This window comes from Nyctereutes procyonoides, unplaced genomic scaffold (genome assembly GCF_905146905.1).
Source record: "Nyctereutes procyonoides isolate TBG_1078 unplaced genomic scaffold, NYPRO_anot_genome, whole genome shotgun sequence".
Classification (NCBI taxonomy): domain Eukaryota; kingdom Metazoa; phylum Chordata; class Mammalia; order Carnivora; family Canidae; genus Nyctereutes; species Nyctereutes procyonoides.
Window position 1 is genome coordinate 5,177,598 of NW_026575131.1, and position 5,962 is coordinate 5,183,559.

The following is a 5,962-nucleotide window of genomic DNA, read 5'->3' on the forward strand; positions in this document are numbered from 1 at the left end:
TCGACGCTCGGCAGGCGCGCCTGCGCGGCACCGAAACCGGAAGACAGGCTGACAGACGCCTGTCGAGCGCCGAATCTCCGAGGGCGCCGAGGGGCCGCGGTGGGTTCCGGCGGCGCCGGGCGGCCCGCGGCTTCTGCGCAGGCGCCGTGGGAACCCGCCGGACGGTCCTCGCTAATTTTGCAAGGTTTTGCTGTCCGCGTACTTACGAGCTAAGCATTGACGTCGGGTTGCTCTGCACCCCGCTGAAGAGCTGGGAAAACGGAAGCCGGCGCTGAGTCAGGGGGCGGGGGTAGGGGTGGTTAACACGTCCTGCCCCACATCCACCTGCGGTTCCGAACTAATTTGAGTCCATTCAAGTTCCTGAGAGCTAGAGATAGAAGGGAATACTCGGGAGACCTGGAGGATGTGGGGAGAGCGGGGTAGAACCACGTGAGACTGGGGACATGGGGTGGAGTGGGGGATCCACCCTGCGGGCGTCCAGCACGGCCAGATCCGTGGGAACCTGGGGCGTCTTCGGAGGCGGATCAAAGCCGCGGTGAGCTGTCACCTGACCCCCCGTTGGGACCGCTCTTACCCGGAAGAGAAGAGTGAACCCTTGTGCGCTGTGGGTAGGGAAGTGCGTTGAAGTGGCCACCATGGAAAACAGTACGGAAGGCCCTTGAACAGCTAAAAGCGGGCCTCTCCTGCCATCCGGCAAGTCCACGTCTGGACACACCGACTTGAAAGCGCACGTGCACCACCATCGCCGTTCCCGCCGCGTTCTTTGCAACATGATTTACAATAGCCTGGAAGTGGAAACAAGCGTCCACCCAAGGGTGAATAAAGGATATATGGAACATTATTCGCCCATAAAAAGGAATAAGAGCTGGCCAGTTGCGACAACATAGATAGACCTTGGAGGCATTATGCTAAGTGAAATAAGTCAGAGAAAGACAAATACCATGTGACCTCGCTTGCATGTAGAATCTGGAAACACAAACACAGGGCGTCTGGGTGGCTCAGTGGTTAAGCGCCTGCCTTTGGCTCAGGTCCTGATCCCAGAGTCCTGGGATCGAGTCCCGCATCAGGCCCCTCATGGGGAGCCTGCTTCTCCCTCTGCCTATGACTCTGCCTCTCCCTCCGTGTCTCTCATGAATAAATAAATAAAATCTTTTTAAAAACCCACAGACACAAAAACTGATCTCATAGATACAGAGAATAGATTATTGGTTGACAGAGGGGAGTGTGTGTGTGTGTGTGTGTGTGGTGAAATGGATGAAGGGAATCGAAAGGTGCGAACTTACGGTTATAAAATGAATCATGGGGATGTGACGTACAACATGGTGACTATGGCTAATAATATTGTATTGCATATTTTAAAGTTGCTAAAGAGAGTAGATCTTAAAAGCTCTCATTGCAAGAAAAGATATGTTGTAACTATGTTGGTGACATTTATTAAATAGGTTTATTGTGATGATCACTTTATGATATGTGCAAAGTCAAATCATTTTGTTGTACATGGAATGTACATAATATATGATGTATACATGATATATACGTCAATTATATCTCAATATAAAAAAAATACAGGATGGTAACTCAGCACCTAGTCTGTGCCCTGCATTGTGCTGGCTAACACAGGGTATTTAGACACAAACTTCATCTGAGTCCTGGGAAGGTATTTGTGCCCTGCACAAGGGCTGACATTCAGCACTGTCCTGGGCTCTGGAAGAAGAGCTGCAGAGGATGATGAGAAGATCTGAGCTTTGGAGTCAGAAGACAGCCCCAGTTCATGTTCCAGGAGTGTTACTTGACTCCTTTGCCTCCTGGTATCACCATCTGTAAAATGGGATGAAAATAATAGCTTCTACTTTTTTTTTTTAAAGTTTATTTATTTTTTTTTACTTTTTTTTTGAATTTTTATTTATTTATGATAGTCAGAGTGAGAGAGGCAGAGACACAGGCAGAGGGAGAAGCAGGCTCCATGCACCAGGAGCCCGACGTGGGATTCGATCCCGGGGTCTCCAGGATCGTGCCCTGGGCCAAAGGCAGGCGCCAAACCGCTGCGCCACCCAGGGATCCCAATAGCTTCTACTTTATAGAGTTATGAATATTGAATGAGGTATGTGTATGTGGCAGTGTGTGTGTGTGTGTGTGTGTTTGCCTTTAACACTAGCTCTGGCTCTGGACAAGAGCACTGCTTCTGTGATTAGCACTGGGCCTGCAGCATCTTCCATTTAAGGACACAGGGATCCCATTAGGGGGAACGCTGAGTGAGAAGCAGTGACCAGTGAAAAGGCAGGGAGCTAGAGGTCCAGAGGTCTGGGTCCTAGCCCTGGCCACACCTTACTTTGTGACTTTGAACAGTTCCCTTCCTCTCTGGGCCTCAAGTTTTCTCATATGTACAAATAAAATAAGTTCCAAAGAATTGCAAGCTCTTCTACTTTTTTCAACCTGATGATCGATTTTTTTTTTTTTTTACTTTACAAGGTTGGCAAGAATGGACAGTGATTTCCTTCTGTATGTTGGCACAGACAAGGAAGAGACCTTGCCAACCTCTCAGATGTAAAATAGGATACCAAGCTCTGCCTCTCTGTTGCTGGCCTGTATCTTGGGTCCTGGTAGCCAGGCCTTGGAGAGTGAAAACACCACCTGATTAAGTGTCTGGGCCCAGTTAAGTCCCAGAACAGGCTGCTCTTACAGGCAAGACTATATTTGGGGTCAGGTGATGAACCTTTTATTGAGTCATTGTGATTTTGCCTGTCATTCTACCATTTACAAAAGCCAATGTCACATTCACAATTTCACTTGCTCAAAAAAGCAGTGACAGTGTGGCCCGCAGCTTGTGAATTAATTCTGAAAATCAAGATGGATCGGCCACTGCTGTTTTATTTTATTTATATTTTTAAAAGTAATGATGATGAAGAACTTCTTGTGTGCTTTACAGTTTATCAAAAACATTTTCATTATTTAAATCCCTCGGATAACTCTATTACTATTTCTATTTCAATAATAATAATGGCTAATATTTACTGAGTGATTCACATGTGCCAGTCATTGTTTTATGTGCTTTATATGCTGGGACTTACTTAATTCCCACAAAACTCTATGTGGTACCAACTAATATTATTCCCATTTTTAAAAAAATATTTCATTTATTTCTTCATGAGAGATGCAGAGGGAGAGGCAGAAACATAGGCAGAGGGAGAAGTTTCCCTGTGGGGAGCCTGATGTGGGGCTCAATCCCAGGATCACAACATGAATGAAAGGCAGATGCTCAACCACTGAGCCACCCAGATGCCCCCTATACTTCCTATTTTTAAAGTGAGGAATCTGAGGCACAGAGAGATCAAGTGACAACCTCCACTTTTTCTTTCTCCGCAAAGGCCTGGTCTCTGAGCTGTCCTGCATCTCTCAGCATCTTCCAGGTGCCGATCATGTACCAGGCATAGAGATAGAGGATGTGAGAAAAATAAGGCAGGATGGTCTCTCAGTCTCAAAGGAGGCCATAGCTGGCAAAGAATAAGGAAACAAACACTCATGTATCAGTTAGTTTAAGAGAGCAAGAGAGAGACGTGTGCATATGGGTGCAGATGCTCTGGCATCAACGGGGAAACTGGTGAAATCCCCCATGGGACTTCAGGGAAGGTTCCCAGAGGCAGAAACACATGAGCAGAGTACTCAGGGAAAGATAATCATGAAGAACCTTCCAGGCTAGGGGAACAGCATATGCAAAGGCATGATCATGGAGAAGAACACGTGTCCCTTGAGAAACTTAGAAAAAGTCATTCATGCTTACAGCATTGTTCCCAACACTGTAGGGAGCTGATTCTAAGGGTGGACTCAATCTCTTCACTTTTGCCTTCCACCTTATGGTTCTCTCTCTCTAACTCTCTCTCTCTCTCTCTCTAGCTCTCTTTTTCTGACCCCTTATTGTGGAAGTCTATCCGAAGCAGCACAAGATGTCTTGGCATCACATTTAAAACCCCTGAACAGGAAAGGGAAATCACGATGCCGTAAGCATACGTCAGGGGAAAGTGTGCAGCACGTCATGCAACTCCCCAAAGATCTGGCTTCCCTCCAGGCTGGCCCAGGCCCCAGTTCTGCTGGCCGCCACCAATTGCTACTGTGGTGGTGAGCGGGCAGGAAGAGGGGGTACAGGTTGGCACACCGCCAACTGGCACAGGAAGATGAGGGTAATGAGGGAAGAACTGGCAGGGCTGTGGGAAGCAGGGCCTGGTCTGCAGAATTGGCAGAGGGTGTGCCAGGTTGAGCAGTGTCCACAGGGAATCTGTGGCACCTGCTTAAGGTCAGTAGGAGAGGAAGCAGAGAATGGAGGAAAGAAAAGAGGAAAGAGGGAAGGAAGAGAGGAAAGCAAGTAGGGAAAGAGAGAGAAAAGGACAAGGAAAGGGGATCCCTGGGTGGCACAGCGGTTTGGCGCCTGCCTTTGGCCCAGGGTGCGATCCTGGAGACCCGGGATCGAATCCCACGTCGGGCTCCCGGTGCTTGGAGCCTGCTTCTCCCTCTGCCTGTGTCTCTGCCTCTCTCTCCGTGTGTGACTATCATAAATAAATAAAAATTTTAAAAAAAAGGACAAGGAAAATGTTAAGAGGCAGAAAAACATCATGGTTATAAGCAAGACACTGGGTTTTAATCCCAACCCAGTAGCTATATGTGATCCCAGGTCACTTAAATTTTCTTAGCTTTAGTTTCCTCATCAGTAAACTGGGATAATAGACCTCCCTCCTAGTCTGGAGGACTAAACCAGTTCCTATTCGGAAAGTGCTAGAACAGTGCTTGGCACATAGGAAGGACTATGTAAATATTTGTTAAATAAAGAAAAAGGAGGGGAGATGTCTTTCAAATGCCTTGGCAGTTGTGTCAGCCTGAGTCAGACAGTGCCATAGGAGGTGTGATGATCCAATCTGGTGTCATGGAAACATCTCTGAGAGTCACGGCCCTGCCAGATGGGAACCCAGATGAGAATCAAGTAGTAACTACATTCATTGATCTAAGGGAGGTGGGGTGAGCAATGACACCCTCACAGATCTGAAAAGTACGATCCATATGGATCTCTTGGCAGGAGGGCATGTGAACTGCCAAGGCCACACAATCTACAGGTTGCATGCTGGCATCTCCTTGGACAATGTAGGGCCACCACCAGCTGTAGAGGTCTCCCATTCAGGGAGAGAGACTCCCCTTCAACAGGTGAGCCCTGTTCCAGCACTCAAGCCTTGCATTTGGTGAGTAGGGCAGCGACTGGATTTCTGCTCCCGCTCAATCCCTCAACTGTGCTGTCCACAACCTGCACCAGAGGCCCCGAGGCCAGGGACGAGAATAAAGGTTCAACACAGTTCTCCAGTCGAAAAAAATCACACTGCTTATCTGTAGTTTCAATTTTCATTTTTCTGACCTAAATCTCCAGAGATACATGTGTGCCTAGCCATTTGAGAAGTTATCCCAAATCCAAATGAGATTTGAAATAATCCATGTATATGTGGTATTTTAAGTATCTGGGGCATTTAAGAGAGTCTGTCATGTAGAACATCTAACACATTAGACACATGACTCCAGTTTAAAATGTGTAACTCGGCAGTGGACTTACACTTGCACTTTTAAGTTCACTCAACAAACTCTATGTTAAGCACCTGCCTACATGGAAGCCTGAGATAAACCAGACAGTAATTCTTGCCTTCAGGCAGTTGAAATTCTACTGGAGTGACACAGACGCTGCACAATAGATACACTAGATAATTGCATTTTATAGTGTGTTAGAAAGTAATAAGTGCTATTGGAAAAAGAAAGCACAGAGTAGACAAGATGGGGAGTGTTGGATCAGAGTATCTAGTGGGGTGATCAGAGCAGGTGTCCTAAAGAAGACACCATTTGAACAAATACCTGAGGCCAGTGAGGAATGAGCCATTCCATGCAGAGGAAACAGCCAGTTCAAAGTCCCCAAGACAGGGATGTGTGTGGCAGATTG